Source organism: Cydia fagiglandana, chromosome 19 (genome assembly GCF_963556715.1).
Source record: "Cydia fagiglandana chromosome 19, ilCydFagi1.1, whole genome shotgun sequence".
NCBI classification, from domain to species: Eukaryota; Metazoa; Arthropoda; class Insecta; order Lepidoptera; family Tortricidae; genus Cydia; species Cydia fagiglandana.
In genome coordinates, this window is record NC_085950.1 from 6,689,046 (window position 1) to 6,708,523 (window position 19,478).

Here is a 19,478-nt window from a genome sequence, read left to right on the forward strand (position 1 = left end):
GGATATTTAATTTTATCTAATAGCCTACTATAAGTATGAGAGAGATCTACAAAATACGACCTTATTATATTGCAAATAAGTTTCAATTTCGAACGGGCTTTCCAACCAATGGACTAGGCATCTCAAAAACCTGAAAAATTCAAATTAAGAATTCCGTTCTTGACTGTCGTTGTGTTTTTTTTTTCCACAATAGGACACATAGAGTTAGTAAGGCGTATAGAGATAATAAAGTCATTTAATATTTATGAACAGCTTTGGCCTCATGTATAGATTTTATTGAGAGTATCTGATTCGTCGAAACTATATACACAATATTCCTTTTCATTAAGTACCATTACATTTCTGTATTAATTGTATAATTATAATATCTATTAATTATATTCAGTACTTATGTATATTTTTGAACGGATCGGTGAGCAACAAGATTCAGGGCTATAACCGCGAAAATAGAAGTTCGCAAATTGCGAGCATTTTTCACTGTCACTCTAATTACGCCTTCATTGGAGTAAAAGAGAAAGATCCCCGCAAATTGCGAATTTCGGTTTTCGCGGTAGCCCCTCAGTCCTGTTACGAGAAAATAATTTTGGAAGACATTAATAGTATATGACAGTTAAATATCACAGTTTTTAGAAACAAAGGTAAAATTGACGAAATATTTAAAGTAAGCCGATCTTGTTTTTTAGCAATTCTAAATAATATTAAAGTCTATATATATGGCATAGAACTAGAAACAAAATCAAATAAAGAATAATAATGAGTTCTAAATTCAAATTGAAGGAGTATACATTTAAGGTACTATAGGCCAAGCGCGCACCACAATATTAATTTTTGCGACACGATTTTAGAATCGCGCTGTAATATATCGCAGAAAATGCACTGCGCGCACTGCGATGAAAAAGTCGACGATTTGTTCATTCTCAACATGGATTTCGTACCAGTCGCTTGTCATGAAACGTGTCTTTAATATGCGATTGCTGGTATGACTTTGAGCATTTATAACACAAAGGTGATCCCCGTCTATTTCCATAATTAAATGGTCAACATCTAGCGTCTCATTTTGAGACTCCATTGGAGATGCAGGTGCCGAGATGTTGGGGTTTGGAGAGCGAAATGCCGACTGAGGTCCGGCCGGGGTGCGATTTTATTATCATAGTGCGCGCGGGGCCATACAACTCCGCATGCTGCAATTCACTTTGCGACAATCGCGTCGCGAACAATCGCGGAAAAATGTGACAAATCACAATTTTAAAATCGCTGCGATTTTTTTGTCGCATATGCGCGCACTAAGATATAAACACATACGTTGCATTTCTGCGACAAAATTATCGCAGGACAAAAAATCGTGGTGCGCGCTTGGCCTTACTCTAAATTATTATAATACATCAAGCATTCGCGAGATGCTCGACTTCGGTATTCAAACACAAAGCAATAGTACAAGAATCTAACTAAATGCAAAGGCCGAAGGAGCGATTCGAAGATCCGAAGCGTCCGACAGACGCGCGCCTCCCGTAACTTTTCTAAGTATTTTTAAGTACAAGTGTCTAAGTCGCAAGATCCAAAGGCTGAAGTCGCATTGGGCCGAAAGCCCGAAGCATCCAGGAGGTCAGTTCTAAACACAGGTAATTAATACAAGTGTCTAAATACGAAGGCTGGAGGCCAAGCTCCGCGTAGGGCCGAAGGCCCGAAGCCTGCAAGATGTCAGTGGTTAAACACAGAACTGACAGCCTGGACGCTTCGGGCCTTCGGCCCTACGCGGAGCTCGGCCTTCGGCCTTCGCATTTAGATACTTATACTATTGTTCTGTGTTTAAGTACTAACATCCTGGACGCTTCGGGCCTTCGGCCCTACGCGGAGCTCGGCCTTCGGCTTTCGCATTTAGACACTTGTACTATTGTTCTGTGTTAAAGCACTGACATCCTGGACGCTTCGGGCTACGCGGAGGTCGGCCTGTACTTGTACTATTGCTCTGTGCTAAAGCGATGACATTTTGCTAAAGCTCGGCCTTCGGCCTTCGCACTTAGACACTTTGTACTATTGTTCTGTGTGTGTAGTTGAATACGGTATCCTAAAAACAGGCAAACAACCTCTGTAAAATGTAACGATGCGAGCGGTACGGCTACCATCAGTTTGGCATTGACATAAACGCTACTGTGGGCGTGAACGTAATTTACTTTCTATGCATCTCGCTCGTACTGATATATTAGTGCGAAAGAGATATACCTATAGGAAGTAAATTACGTTCGCGATATCGTTTATGTCAATGCCAAACTGATGGTAGCCGTACGGAACACTAAATGCCTCGAGCTATCTCGGACTTGGCCAAATTATTTCTTTTTATTTTATTGGCGTCCATGTTCTGAGAATAAAAAAATTACAATAACAAGTTAAAAAAATAACTCATGTAATTTCGTGATAAAACCCCTAAAATAGTATGCTGACGTTGCTTATTATTAATTATTAATTAATAAATGTATAATAACGTTGCTTATTATAATTTTTTTAATAATGGACTATTCAACACAATACATACATTAAATAATTAAAATACCTTGGAGGATATAACCAACGGAGACGCCATGTCTAAAATTTTCGGTACAAAATAGTCTGCCGTTTTTTGCGGGGGAGAGGCACATCAAATGTATAGGTACGTCATGTCAGATAAACGTCAGTCCATACATATGGTTGTCATGAGGTTGACCATTGGCCGCCTATTTTCGACAGAGGGGAACGCCTGTTAATGGCGGCTCCATTGTTAATTACTCCGAGTAAAATACGCTCATTGTAACTAAATTTCACTCATACATTAAACTTAGCTTGTTTTATTTGGTAATACCGTTACGGCGTCAAACGTTTGAAAATGATAATTTTTTGAGCGGCTGTCACAACATACTGTGAAAACATAAAAAAAATAGCCACAACCGAATACAGAACCTCTTCCTTCTAAGAAATTGGAGTCGGTTAAAAAGTATGCAAGTTTTGTTCAAAATAATAACTGATTTACCAAAAAATAATATCCTTTTACTACACTGTCCGCTTTTTATACAAATCAAGACACTTTTGGTATTTAAAAACGAATTATAAACGGAGAACCAGAAATGAGGTCTAGCGCGAGAAATTTTCAAATATTAACTATCTCGCTCTCTCAATTTGACCCACAAGAATGAAAATGGCATTATACCTTAATACTTTACCGTAAGATCGCATTTAAAAGGCCCGAATTCACTAGCTTAACTCGGTATCATGCTTCAAAACTGACATGGCGCAGTCGGTAGGATACTAACACTGCATGGCTTTTGCAATGAAAAAGTGGCAAAATGGCAATGTCATCATTATTGACAAATGTGTATGAAAATATGACGTTTGTACTCGTCGCCATTTTAGCTTAGATAGACTGTAAAAGCTGTATGCGTGACAGTGACGCCCGCTTGTTGTTGGTTTAAAAAAAAAAACAATTCAAAAATGTATTCCGTACGTAGGCTCAAGGGCTCTTTTTGAAGTCAATACATTTTCATTTCTCATGCTCTAAAAGAGGGTCATTATTGTTCTGAAAGGTGTGCAGAAAGTGATATGTTTCTGCACTCGAGTATTTAACTTTCCGAGTACGATTTTTTAAGATAAATTTCGTTTAATGGATTTGTTATACAATTTCCATTCTAATTTTTAACTCCCCATTCCATAAATAACGATTCTTTTACCTAAGAAATTTTTATTGATATAAAAACGCGACCAATTAAATCACCCAATTAACGCAAGTATTTCACAGGAACCTCTAATTTGTGTTCGATTTACTAATTATGTTGCCACTCATATCTCCTTCGGAGAATATTAATAAAGTTTAATTTCGTTCAACCACAACTTTTGTATATTTTTGTAAACCTAAGCGATCACTGCAATGTCTGCACCCGACTTTCTTGTTATTCACAAAGTTAAATTACTACTAAATTACTTTATAAACGACCAGGGGGCCGATTTTTGAAATTCGACTACTCGATTTCGTGTATTTCATTCAATAATATCTCCACTACTAGGCATTTAAATTCTACTAATAGAATTGAAAACGAGTGGTCAATACCACTCGATTCCCAATTTCTATCGCTAGTATTTCAAAAATTAGCATTTCGCCGTTTTCCACCGATTTCCGAATGACGAAATCGAACGATCGAATTTCAAAAATCGGCCCCCAGTATAAATCTAATCTAAGATTACACATTAATATCCGGCACTCATAGGTCAAAGTATGCTTGCTACATGTTTAAGATCGAATACAAAATGCTTTGAACATGTATTCGCCTGGCCGAAGGCTGACGAAGCAACGCGGAAGGAGCCGAGGGTTTCCAAGATGGCGGACTTTCCGCGCATGCCCACCCCTTTGGAGACGTGACGTCAACTCAAAATAGGGATGTGGAAATGTGTTTCGAGAATGTCTGAAAATGACCTAAAAAATGTTCAAAATAATGAATGCTATAGGTATTGAAAGAAAGGAATGAAAAGAAATGAAATGAGAAAAAAATGAAAAGAATTTGACACAACAATCTTAAGATTAACAGATAGGTATTTTAAGTTTTTTAGGAATGGTGTAACATGGGCACGCTTTGGTATCGGAAAGCAAAATCTGGCGCAGGCATTTTGTAGTCTCTGCATTTGCATTTTTGTAAGCGACAATAGACACCCTCCTATTAGTGTGTCAGCATAATTGAGCTTTGACAGGATAAGTGTATCACAAAGCTTAATACGCATATCTCTGTTAAGGTGATCACGGTTCTTATATAAAACTGTAAGGCGATAAAAACAATTAATGAATGAAGGAATGGCATAGGTACCAATATTTTCGGCGTGTTAGCTAAATCGTTAATTAGGTTCTAGGCTATCTAGGCCTAGGTGTCCCTATGTTTTCACGTAATGATTCGTTTTAAATTTTATATGAATACGATATTGTTTTTTCTGACATTTGAGAAATTATTTCTGGATGTTGTTAAATAGGTAATCGTTTTTTTTTGGAAATGGGCGATTTCTGTGAACTGAACTGCACTGCACTGGTGGCCTAGCGGTACCTAATAGCGTGCGACTTGCAATCCGGGAGCCGGGGGCAGATCCCCGTTCGTACGAAATATCATTTGATATTTTCGGTGAAGGAAAGCATCGTGAGGAAACCGGACTAATCCCAATAAGGATAAGGCCTAGTTTACCCTCTGGGTTGGAAGGTCAGAGGGCAGTCGCTTTCGTAAAAACTAGTGCCTATGCCAATTCTTGGGATTAGTTGCCAAGCGGACCCCAGGCACCCATGAGCCGTGACAACGCGAGGAAGATGATGATGATTAGCTTAGCACCGTGAAGAGGGTATTTAAATAATTCTAAGTGTACCTACTAATAACCTGCCTCCATTTCTCTATCAGTTACTTCTAGTTGGTCAAACCAATTTGTCAGTCAGTAAGAACCAGGAAAACTATACTCATCTTTTTCTTTTGGGTGCTAGTACTAGTGTTAGACAAATAATACAAATATAGTATGATTGTCTCTATCAATGATTGAAATGAGACAGCTCTTTGACAAACTATACTTAGTATAGGAGTAGAACATTATACTCGTATAGATATTGATATCATATGATGTCATAATAAGCTTTTAATTAATTAGTATAAGATAAAGTTTATTAGCCTCGACGTGAGATTGTATTGTTAAAATGTATAGTTAAGTATACATAACGTACTAGGTATGCCCTTGTTTGTGTGATAATATTTTCTTTGTACAATTTTGTACATCCTATACCATTAAACGAGCGATTCTTGTTTAAATATTTATTTATTTATATATATATTTCGGGGATCTCGGAAACGGCTCTAGAGATTTTGATGAAATTTGCTATATGGGGGATTTCGGGGGCAAAAAATCGATCTAGCCCGGTCTTGTCTCTGGGAAAATGCGCATTTTTGAGTTTTTATGTTTTTTTTTAAATTTATTTAGGAAACAAACAGTCACATACAAATATGTTTAAGCTTGTAGATAATATACAAAAAGACCTATAGTTCCATTAAATATAACATATAGATATGGTAATAAAAGCAATATGTGAATCTGAATACCTCTAGCGCCCTAGAGGTCAATTCGAAATTACATTTTGTTGTCAAAATGATGACATTTATTTATTATTCGCTAGTGTGTCTCTCTCACGCTGACATATACGAATAAATATAAACGAAATGCACGAGAAAATGATTAGTAAATGATTTCATTTTGATATTAAAAATGGATTTTGAATATGATATTTGACTACTAGTCAAATCAGTTTCTTTTGTCTAACTGTCAAGACGATTTTGCTACTATGGATTTACAGTGGAACCTGGATAATTGCAATCTCAAGGGACCGGCCATTTTTTGTCAATTAACCAGGTTTTTCATTTAAGCAGGTCGTGTCAATTAACGAGGTTCAAAAAATCGTTGTGTCAATTATAGAGGTTCTCATTAATAGAGGTTGCATTCTGACAAATTTCTTTTATGGAGGTGCAAATAACCTTTGAAAGTAGATTTACACGCTTACGTTCTGGGTTTTTGGTCTATATATTGCTTATGTCTATACTTGTACTTTTACACTACATTAATTACTACTTTATTTTCTTATTAATCATTTGGGTTTAAAAAATTCCCGTGAATTGTAGAAGAAAGTTTTATTAGAATGTAAAAAGCATATTTTGTTTTTGCATTAATCAAAAGTATTTCACCTACTACAGGCTGTGATAGATACCCAATAAATAAATTGAATTCGGGATGAAGATATAAATAAAATGATCATTGCTATTAAAATATTGTTTCTGCTGTCTACAACTACATTATTTCAATTACAGAGTTAATAAGTAAGACTTGTTTCAATAATGGAGGTAAAAAGAAGAGCAAAAATAACGGATTTTTATGCACAGTGTCAATTATAGAGGTCTTGGTTGCGATGTGGTCAATTACAGAGGCAAAATTACGAAAAGCACTAAAATTTAAATTGCAATTATAGAGGTTCCAAAATTTCAATTATAGAGGCCTTTTGGTCTCAAGGGACCGGGACCGGACTTTTGGTTGCAATTATTGAGGTTTTCCATTTATCCAGGTGCTAATTAACCAGGTTTCACTGTATAAGAAATACCAGCATGTGACGCAGTGGCGGCGCGTCCAATATATTCATAGACAAGCCGGGGCTTTTTGGCTTACATATTTCCTTTACAATTCTGCTCAAACGTCCAAAAACAGGCAAGCCGGTGGGAATCGGCTTTTATGGACGCGCCGCCACTGATGTGACGTCACAATCAAATTAACTACTCTTTATAGTTTTGTACGGGTTTTAAAATAGAAATTGTGTCTATAAATAACTGCTGCCTAAGTTTCTCTATTAATCTTTTGATGTTTTATTTCATGCATGGTGTAAAATAATTTATTTTAAATACCGTCAAATTGACTACTCTACATGCCAGTATAGTACCTTCTTTACTGGCTCTATGCAACCTTGGAAGTCCGCCTGATTGTAGGGTAGCGCTTTTTATTTGTATTTTAAACAATTAGACAACACATTACACATCACAATGAAATGTAAAAAAGAAACAAAATTTCAGTTCTTAAAGATATTTCTAGATTTCTACATATATTATTTTTCAAAACTACTGTACATTCAACTGTTCTAAACATGCAATAAAGCCTGTAACTGTAAATTCATTTATAAATAAGTAATGTACCTAATTAAAGTATCACATTCTAAATTAAGCTTTTCATTTACGTAAACATTTTAATGAGCTCAGTCTATTTATAATTTTCTCATTAAAAACAAATTGGCTAAAATATTTTCATCGATACCTAAATTAAGCGTTTCGCATCCCTAGCGTCTCGATATAGTTAGATTGGACCGCCGGCTGCAGTCCACTCGCGAATGTTCGCGCCGCGTCGCGTATGACGAATGACAATTCGAAAATCGAACAGCGAAAAAAAAGTGCAACTGCCAGTGACTATTTTCTAACATCTTAAACCGAAAAAGTATGTGTCGTTTAACTACTAATATAAGTGTTTTTTTTTAAATGTATTTAATTAATAAGCGCAAAAGTGTTTATATTTTCGGCACACAAAATTAATATTACGTAAATCTATGAGGATGTCCGACTAAATATTTAAAAAATGGGATATTAGGTACCGAATGAAATTTTACAGATAATATGTTGTTTTTTTTTTATTACGCAACACACATTATTTTTGCGGCTTCTGTTATGAAAAAAAAAACTTGTTTTTTTTTTAAAGATTAAGTTTGAAGGTTTGAACCACAGTTTGAAGTATCTAAAGGTATTTCGCGAGAATCGCGAGGTTTTTGAGGTTAAACGTGTCCCACATGTACCTAGGTACCTGTATTGATTGTGCGCGGGACTGCCGCGAGGATGCGCCAAGTTAGGAAGGTCAGGATCTCTGGTCAGCTCCTGTCACGTGTTACCGGCACGTGAAATAAATTTAAAAAAGTTTAATTTTAGTGAATAGAATCAGGCGTTAACTTTGCGGAAATCCATATTAATCAAAACCATAATATTACATTGCGTAAACGATAACGTGCTAGTCAATCAGTGCTAACCCGTTATATTTACTTGCGTATTTTTTATAATAATATATAAATAATAACATGCAATTAATTTATTTTTTATAAAACGACCTTTTTTCCCGTTTTCTGACACGTAGAGATCTTAATTTAATCTAATTGCGGTATGATACTGCCGCCAGTATACATACTAGGTATCATTCGTCTCTCTTACACTTGGCTTGCTATAAGTAAATTAGGTAATAAAATATGTTTTACGACAAATATAAACGGTGATATAGCTCTGTAGAAATTAAATGGCTAAAATATAAATGCAATAGTGTGTATGTATTGTTATGTAAACAAATGTATGAAACCTAATAAAAATTTAACTACTTATTCCTAGAGTAGGTACACCCAAACTCTGCGTGGACTTAGCCATGACAAAATGTGGAAATGTCATCATTAATATCATGTTTCTGTTATAATATGACATTTATAAAAACACTCCCTCATTTTGTTGCATTCAAATCGATGAATCATTAGCTTAGACGGTCTCTATATTGTAAAAACATTTTTTTAATGATTCAGTATTGCGTATTTCGATACGACGTAGTTTTTTTACACGGATAAGAAATTCGCGTCGCATACTTACAATGCAATTTCTTGTTGATTGCAGTCATTCCATGCAATTTTTGAATGAATGATAGTTGTAAACATGTCAGACCATTATGTTTACATTTCACGATAAAACAAATTCAAAAAGCAAACAATTTGACTACTTTGTATAGAACAGATTAAAACTCGTTATGTAAACATTATTTCGGAATATTAAAATCAATTAAATCATGTAATAGGTTGATATAATTGATTGATATAAATATACCTACAATATTAATAGCAAAGGTTCTGTTTTAAGTATGTACGTACGTACCTATGTTTTTAAAGACAAATTTAATGATCTTGTACAAACAAAACCTCGTCAATAAAAATCAAAAGCCTATATAAAGATAAATACACTGAAAAACTCCGGAGAGTATACTCGTACAAAATCAGTTAAAATAAATGAGTGAATCGATATTTACTGATTTAAACTTTCACTATTATTAAACATCATCAAATTGCACAACGCGATTAAGTCCCGAACGTTGTGTTGTGCAGTTTGAAAATGAATCGATATTTGTCGATATAAAAAATGGAAATCTCTAATACTTTGTTTGGGAGAGTATTATGTGCCTATCTTGTAGTCCCTTAATTGTTCCTTAGTATTATCTAAAGGTAATCATTTCAAACGAGGTGATTAATGTACCTCCAGTAAGCTGCAAAATTAAGTGACCCACCCTTGCATAGAAATTGGTATGCACTAAAAGGCCCATTTACACGATACAAGATTCTTGAACATTCAATACAATAAAATTGAGGCGACAAAAAACTTGCACTATCTAAACATACGTGACATTCTTGTATTCAAGTAGCAACTTGAATTCAATACTGGCATACGTGTAAACGAAGCCTAGTGCAGTTAATTGAATACAAGAATTGCCAGTCCATATTTTATTTTCGACATGGATTCAGGTGTGTTCCTTGTCGCTGCTATAGTAGCAACTGTGTTACGAGAAAAACATCAGCACTGCTAGATCCAGTTCCGATTGAATCCTTCACTTTCTTATTTTCAGCTTGATATTGCGTTCTTATGCTCTAAGTTTCTTCATTATTTATTTGGGACCAAAACCTTCTACCCCAAATTCTTTAGCAAAATCTGCAAGGGCAGCCTCGCGAGCTTCACGGTTTTTATAATTTTTATCCTCTGTGTCCCACAAACATTGATGACTTCTATAAATTTCTATGAATTTAATTATCTCCGAACTACCTAATTTAAAATAATTTTTGCTCATTTTATCAGTTTTACCACCCATTCAATATTGAATGAAAATCTGCCAATGCAAATAGGTTCAATTCTTGCTTCAATATGGCTTCAATACATCATACTTGATTCAACTTGAAGTTTAGACCTGCCAAGACTTGCATGCAATTATTGCCGTTCAATAAATGTCTTTGGTGTAAACAAAATACGGCCAAGAATATTGCCCATCAAGAATTGTATACAATAATTGCATTCAAGATTTTGGTTATTGCTCATGTATAAACACTTTGAGTCAATTCTTGAATTCAATTATTGCACGGCAAAACTTGCATACAATTATTGCCGATTTTTGCTCAAGAATCTTGTATCGTGTAAATGGGCCTTGTATCTGCAGAATATAGGTACCTTACATAATTAAATTAAATGACAGAGCGTCTAAAAATAGCAGAAATGGTCTTAGGCCTTGGAACCCTTTGATTACAGTTAATGAGCAAATGTAATCAATTTGCTTTGTGACCTGAGGATCAATCTCGTTAAAGGTCCACGTGTAATTCCCATAGACATACATACACACAAACTTCAATGAAGCTATGACGTCGGCATGGCTCACTCCGCGATTTCGTCGCTTTGCTCCAGGTAGCTAAAAGTACATCCGTTCCACCTCAATTTTGGGGAAAGCCATGGTATAATAATATACTCCGCCTGGTATTCTCTTCCCGTCTTTTCTAGGTCACCTGATTGACACAAGCCTACGTCATCATGCGACAGCGCTATATGATAATATGCGATAGCGCTATATATAGCGGCCATGTTATTGTGACGTAGGCTTGCGTCACTCTGGGAAGAGAAGACCATGTTTTATTAGACTATGGGGAAAACCATAAGCCGCGCGTGGCGCTGTCGCCAGCTAGCGGCCATATCTGTGCTGCCGGCCTAGCCAAGGTTACAATCGCTATCGCTTCGACAACGAAACGCTTTGTGTCTCTCTATCACTCTTCCATATTAGTGCGACAGTGACAGTTGCGTTTCGATCGCTACGGAGCGTAAGCGATTGGCATTTTGGCTACGCGGCCTGATCGTAACAGACGCGTTTTGTTAGACAGTGAGTCTTCTGTACCTACTACGATTATTTATTCAGTGATGACGTTTAAAATAACACTTGCACATTCTGTGCTACCAAATTAGCTGCCAACTTAGCTTGGTCTTACTCTAGATATAATTAGTCTAAAAACAGTCAGTCTGCATTTTTTAAATCAATATCTGAATACTTACATCTACATAACATTTCAAAATGAAAATGTTTTTGTTAAACAAAATTAAGTTAAAGTTACCAGCATAAGTAATAAGATGTACTTGAGTTAACCATTAATTAGGCAAACTAGCTAAGTCTACCCATCTATGTTTTAAGGGAGTTCCCTCTGCCAACAAACTGCCCTGCAATTTGGCAGAAAAAATATATTTTCTCGGGTAACAAGAAAAAGTCACTAAGTACTATCAAAAAATTAAAGTAACAATGCACTTTATTACACTTGTAACATGGTTTATTGTCCAATAATTTCAATGGTGTTAGTTAGTGACTTTTGCTTGTCACCCGACGATTTGTAAAATAGGGTTTATTTCATCCGAATATTCAAATGTTTTTTTTTAATACGTACATTTCATAAGTGCTTGTTGGTAGGCCTACATGAATAAAGTATATTTGACTTATAATAAGTATAAGTTATACTTATTAACTTAATATCACTTTGTTAACGGTCATAAAATTAATAAAAATATATTCGATAATCAATTGGTTTTCAAAATTCTTCGAATGAACTCGAATCGAGACCAATCGCGTTTCCCCATGACACGGTGCCGTTTGCCGGAGTTGCCTCGCCCTTGGCGTGATCAAATGACACCTCGGGGCTTAGCAGGTAAGCCTTCAAATCGTGCCCCGTTTCCGAAATCGGATCGGCTTATCGTATAAATACTGTGTGAGCCTTCTGCGATTTATTATATTCGCTTTTCTAGATTTAAATAATGACATGAAACCTGCATATATCTGCGAAGAAATTCAAAGGTGTATGTGAAGTCCCCAATCTGCATCGGGCTAGCGTGGGGACTATAGCCCAAGCCCTCTCGTGCATGAGTGGAGGCCTGTGCCCAGCAAAGGGACGTATATAGGCTAAAATTATAATTATTATTTATTTCAAGAAAAACAGAAATTTCAATAAAAGCAGTAGGTACAGTGATCCCCACACACTCTCACATATAAAAATAATGTGACATTTTGATTTAAATTTGTACTAAAATTAAAGAACCAGTCAGAAATATGTTTAATTGAATATACAGGGTGGAAAGATAAGTCGGACCCTGGAGGGAAACTACCTTAAATCCTTAAGCTAGCTCATTTTACTTAAAGGAGACATTCCTTTATTTTTAAAAAGAAACAAAACTGCATTCAAAGTATTTTTCTATATTTCTTCAATTTGGCTTGTCTAAAAAAATCTTAAGTACTAAATATTAGATTTTATGGATATTTTGTACGACAGACGAGTGTAAGACCTAATGTTTCTTGGAGAAATGTTGTCATTAACATTAACTGTATGGACTAGTAGAATAAAATTGCGAGTTTTTTATTTTTTTAATTTATAGTCGGTTCGAGTCCCCGGCGAGGCAAGCGAATTTTAGAAAATCTTTGAATGCAGTTTTGTTTCTTTTTAAAAATAAAGGAATATCTCCTTTAAGTAAAATGAGCCAGCTTAAGGATTTAAGGTAGTTTCCCTCCAGGGCGCGACTTATCTTTCCACCCTGTATATACATATACATAATCCACTTCATATTTGATCCTTCGAGCCGGATTCGTAAGTCATTCCGTAATCGTACAAATACTGTAAGTCTAAGAAATGATAGGAAGGACTGAAAATTGGCAATACTTGACGCTTAACATCAACTTAAGAGGATAGTGGACGATCGCTTTTCCATACAAACGTAGTCCCGTTTTTCCTCTCTAGATGTGATTATGAAAAATGTAGGTACTTGTAGCGACGCGAAGAAATCGCGGAGTGAGCCACACAGGTCCTAACTCAACTTATATTATTAATATTATTTATTATTAACGAATATGTATTACGGAATCACTCTTTGAATTCATTGAATTAGTATAGAAAAGCCATAACATGAAATTGTCTCAATCGCAACTCTGATCATATCATAGAAACCGAAACTAACTGTAAGATGGTTTGGCAATAAACGTGTAGAAAAGAATAGGAACCGAAAAACATTTCACGGGAACTTTGCAATTATTGAAATTTCTTTTTGGAACATTGTTATCTACAGATTAAATTGACCTCAATGTCATGAGTTATCCAAACAGTCAAATACCGCACCTGGGCTATAACCGCGAAAATCGAAGTTCGCAAATTGCGGGGATTTTTCTCTGTCACTCTAATTACGCCTTCGTTGGAGTAAAAGAGAAAGATCCCCGCAATTTACGAATTTCGGTTTTCGCGGTAGCCGCTCTGCTCTCATAGGGCGCTCTTATCATTCATTCCATTCAGAGCGCCTCTCCTATTTCATTCAGGTATCTGGGTCATCGATCGATTGCGCTGTCAAATATCATAGCTTATCCATTTCTATCGATATCTCGGCGGCCGATCGTAAGATCAGGCAGATCGTAATGTTCCTGTGTAATGTTTTGACGATAGTCACATTAAACCAATATATAAGTAGGATAAGTTCGTTAGGTTGCGTTGCTTCAGATGCCCGAAGGGCAAACTGCCCAGAAATAGGGGATCCGTCGACTCAGGGAACGAATCAAAGATTTTCACGTTTCACGATATGCCTAGGAATTTCACGATATGCCCGATCTTACGATCGGCCGCCGACAGATATAAATGAGAATAGCGTTTAAAAGAAAGTTAAAACTGGAGATGTTGGAAACATACTTACCTAAAAAGTAATAAGTTCAAAAAATTCTAAAATGAAACCACAAACATGTACATGTTAAAATTTCAATAACAATATAAATAGCTAAATAAATGCATGCTTCTTTTTAACCGACTTCCAAATCCCAAAGGAGGAGGTTATCAATTCGGTTGTATGTTTTTTTTTATTTTTATTTTTTTTATTTTTTTTATTTTTTATGTTTGTTACTCCATATCTCCGTCATTACTGGACCGATTTTGAAAATTCTTTTTTTGATTGAATGTTTATGCATACAGATTGGTCCCGTTTTTGTCAAAACCCAGTTCTGATGATGGGATTCATGAGGAATCGAGGGAACTCCTTAAATCTTAAAGGCATACATATAGTGATTTTTGGGTTTTTATCAACAAATCAAGCATATACATCCAAAAAAGTGACATATGATGAAGTGGAACTGCTGATGATGATCAGAACGGAACTCTTCAACGACGCATAGTTCACGTTTGGCGATTTGTCCAGTTCGTTATGTTTGTTAAGCAAGTTAAGTTTTTAAGCCACATTTTTGTCAAGCTCGAGTTCTGATGATGGGATCCATGAGGAATCGAGGGAACTCTTCAAATCTTAAAGGCATGCGTATAGAGATTTTTGTATTTACATCAGAAAATCAAGCATTTTCATTAAAAACTGTCGCATTTGATGAAGTGGAACTGCTGATGATGATCAGAACGGAACTCTTCAACGACGCATAGTTCACGTTTGGCGATTTGTCCTCTTCGTTATGTTTGTTAAGCAAGTTTAGTTTTTAAGCCACATTTATGTCAAGCTCGAGTTCTGATGATGGGATCCATGAGAAATCGAGGGAACTCCTCAAATTTTAAAGGCATGCGTATAGAGATTTTTGTATTTTCATCAGAAAATCAAGCATTTTCATTAAAAACTGTCGCATTTGATGAAGTGGAACTGCTGATGATGATCAGAACGGAACTCTTCAACGACGCATAGTTCACGTTTGGCGATTTGTCCTCTTCGTTATGTTTGTTTAAGCAAGTTTAGTTTTTAAGCCACATTTCTGTCAAGCTCGAGTTCTGATGTTGGGATCCATAAGGAATCGAGATAACTCCTCAAATCTTAAAGGCATACGTATAGAATTTTTTGTATTTTCATCATAAAATCAAGCATTTACATTAAAAACTGTCGCATTTGATGAAGTGGAACTGCTGATGATGATCAGAACAGAACTCTTCAACGACGCATAGTACATGTTTGGTGATTTCGAATTTCGGTTTTGACTTGGACTGGGACCCGGACTCATACCCGGATCCGGTTCGGACCCGGACTCGGACTCGGACTCGGACCCGGACTCGGACCCGGACTCGGATCCGGACTCGGACCCGGACTCGGACCCGGACTCGGACCCGGACTCGGACCCGGACTCGGACCCGGACTCGGACCCGGACTCGGACCCGGACTCGGACCCGGACTCGGACCGGGACTCGGACCCGGACTCTGACTCAGAGACCCGGACCTTGACCCGGAAAACCACTATGATATCTAAACTAAATAAACCACTATGATTACCTACCATAAAATGTGGGTATGATGATGCCAAACCCCTCCCGCTCAAACTCCCGTACACCGCACCGCATGCGCCGTTAAGTGGGTTAGGTTAGGTTTGAACTGCGATCCTCACAGAACCGAACAAAAGTGGGTTAGGTTTGGTTAGAACTGCGAGTCTTTCAGAAACGAAATGCTACTAGAAAAGTGGGTTTGATTAGGTTCGAACTGCGATCCTCACAGAACCGAACTGCTATCAGAGAAGTGGGTTAGGTTAGGCTAGAACTACGACCCTTACGGAAACGAAATGCTACTAGAAAGTACTCGTTTTACCTCCTTTTCTACATAGTGCACCATCTACCATAATCTTTCACCGGGCCCCATAGAAGTCGGTTTTTTTTTTCTTAAAAGTTATTTACTAACAATAGTATATTAGTCACGATTGTAAACATTTACCTTAATTTAAGTAAGAGTTGAGTGCGGCGCGCCAACAAACTGGTTACTCCAGTTTGGCGCATTTATTGTAACGTTGTAATTGTTTATATGAATAAATAATAATAATATTTTTGGAATAACATTTAAAAGTCAGGTAGATAGAGACAGAGACGGGACTCGTGAGGAGTTATGAGCTTTGCCACTTTCGGCATTGTTGGCTAAGGTAGCACATCCCATCCTTGAAATGGTTTGAATAGAGGTTTGCGACTTTAGCCACAGAATAAATAATAGTACTAGGTACAGAAGACTCACTCTCTAACAAAACGCGTCGGTTACGATCAGGACAGATATGGCCGCTAGGTGGCGAAAGCGCCACGCGCGGCTTATGGCTATCCACCAAAATTGGTGTGGAACAGATGTACTTTTAGCTACCTGTAGCAAAGCAACGAAATCGCGGACTGAGCCACTGAGTGAGCTTTAGCTGACGATATGCGAGGCTGCCATAACAAATTGGATTAGCTCTAACAGCATCAACTATTCCGTATTAAGCTAGATTGGACTGGATACCGGTGGTGTATGAGGGTTGAATGAACGTAGGCAGACACATACACAACAGAGAAAATGGACGTTAGCCATTGTGAACTTAAGGTGCCGTATAGTTCGTTTTTTTAGCATTAGAAAGAACTTGCAAGAAGGTAAGCGATCTTGACATGTCTTTTAATTAAAAACGCCTTTTAAAAATCAAAAACTATTACTTATGAAAGCAGAAGAATATAAATGATCGTATTAGATTTATAATTGTTACATATTTGCCACAACTTATTTTTAAAACATGTTTTTCAATGAAAAGACACATCAAGATTGTTTACCTTATTTCTAATGCTAAAAAAACGAACTATAGATGTAGAGATTGATGTGTTCTTGTTATTTATATATATTTTTCGTGGATCTTGGAAACGGCTCTAACGATTTCGATGAAATTTACTATACGGGGATTTTCGGGGGCGAAAAATCGATCTAGCTAGGTCTTTTCTCTGGAAAAACGCGAATTTTTGAATTTGTTAATGTTCTCCCAGATATTAGAAGAAAGACGAACATACTTAGTTCTAAATGCACTTTAAAAATTTGTAACAATTTATGCACAAAAGCTTAAAAAATACGAAAGTTGCTTCTAAAATGCGCAATTTTATTTTTGTCGTATCTCGTCGATACCTTTTTTGTTAAAATTTACAATAAATTAAAATTCAAAAACATGTTATCCGCGGTCCCGAGCCCGCACATCATCGCTCATACTTACGCTCAGTGACAGTAAGAGAACGCGAACCTATGGGGGGCGTATTTACCTAGGCCAGGCGTGGCTCACTCCGCGATTTTGTCGCTTTACTACAGGTAGCGAAAAGTACATCCGTTCCACCCCAATTTCGGGGAAAGCCATAAGCCGCGCGTGGCGCTGTCGTCACTTAGCGGCCATATCTGTGCTGATCGTAACAGACGCGTTTTGTTAGAGAGTGAGTCTTCTGCACCTAGTACTGTTATTTATTCTGTGCCTAGGCCCTACTTTTGCACCGTTTCTGAGCTCAAACCTTTAACGCTTGAGTCTTCAAAGCTTGAACCTTCAAGGTTTGCAAGTCTTTAAGGTTTAAAAGTCTTCAAGACTAGTTTTTAACAAGACTAACCTAGGGTCAAGGCGGCCATGGCCCGGGGCTAGCAATGTACAAATTGCAGAACATTCCCAAAAAGCGGAAACGTTCTCGAGAATGTTCTCAGAACATTCCTGCAACATGGAAATTATTGTTTAAACAAGAGAATATACTTGAAATAAAGTTTAAATAGGCATAACTTTAAACTAAAAGTTATTATGCATATATTATTGTCTATTACAGTTAGCTATTTTGTTGATGTGATAAATTTACCAATAAGTTGCTTAAATTCTCATTGTATATCAGAGAACATTTCGACTTTCGACAATTATTTCCAAAAATTTTTTTTTGTTTTATTAGAATCTAGAGGCCTCTATCTCCCGCCATGCCAAATCTCAGCGCGCTCGGACCAACTTGAAAAAATTAAGAAAAAAGGTCGGCCATTTTGATTATTTTTAATGCAGTTTGTTTTGTCTCGGGGCCCTCTATGACATTTGGTCGAGCACCTCCCACCTATCACGCACCGTTTAAAAGTTGCCATACAAAATAAAAGTGGCCAGTTTTCCCGCAATTGTAGCATTTTTCCAAAAAAAATGTTTTCATAGGTATCTAGGGGACCCCGAGATTCCGTGACCAAAATTTCAGCGCGCTAGGACAAAATTAAAAAGTAAAAAAAAAAAGTCGGCCATATTGAAAAAAAAAGCGGCGTCAAAAACTGCCAGGGTCTTTCTATGACATTTGGTCGAGCACCGCCTGTAGTGTATAGGATATTGCAGGGGGCCGATTTTTGAAATTCGACCACTCGATTTCGTGTATTTCGTTAAATGATATCTCCACTACTAGGCGTTTAAATTCTACTAATAAAATTGAAATCGAGTGGTAAATACCACTAGATTCCAAATTTCGATCGCTCGTATTTCAAAAATTAGTATTTCGCCGTTTTCCACCGATTTTCGAGTGACGAAATCGAGCGGTCGAATTTCAAAAATCGGCCCCCAGGGATATAAATGTAAACGAGATGCATCCAGGACATTACCATTTATTGACTGACATGACATATCATTCAAAACGACGTAACCATTCCAAACAGCTCGGCGGCCGGAGGTCGCATACACTACAGTTCCTCCAACATAGATCATAGATCAACATAGATCCATATAGCCAAGCTAACAGATACTACAACAAAATAGATACCTAACAATAAAGTAAACTAACTACTCCTTATAACGAACAACCTTATCAAGTCGACATTTACGAACTGGGCGAGGTTCGGGCGGTACGGGGGTGTCAGACACGGAATAGGTCTGCGGCTCGTTGGCCGATGTGGCGACACCGGATGAAGTTGACGGCGACGGCACAGCGGGCGATGGTGTGATTGCCGTCGGTGTGGCGTACGCGGCTGGTGCCGGGCTAAGCGGGACTGTTCCATCAGTTGGCGTAGACGTAGAGGGAATTTCGGACTGATCCGACCCCGTGCGAGTACTGTCAGGCAAGGGCATAGCTAGCGACCTACTCGTCGACGCGAAACACTCGGTATCTGGGCGGTTTACGG

At 37.2% G+C, this 19,478-nt stretch overlaps 1 protein-coding gene and 1 long non-coding RNA gene across 2 annotated transcripts in view; one reads left to right on the forward strand and one right to left on the reverse strand.

Moving 5' to 3' along the window:
* LOC134674013 (uncharacterized) overlaps positions 1 to 19,478 on the reverse strand; it is a 176,741-nt gene that overhangs the window by 125,870 nt on the left and 31,393 nt on the right. The window lies entirely within an intron of this gene.
* Positions 7,884 to 19,478, forward strand: part of LOC134673995 (sodium-dependent neutral amino acid transporter B(0)AT3) — a 69,459-nt gene continuing 57,864 nt past the window's right edge. The window contains exon 1 of the mRNA XM_063532050.1: positions 7,884 to 8,004. The gene's annotated coding sequence lies outside the window, so the exon portion shown is untranslated. The remainder of the gene's footprint in view (positions 8,005 to 19,478) is intronic.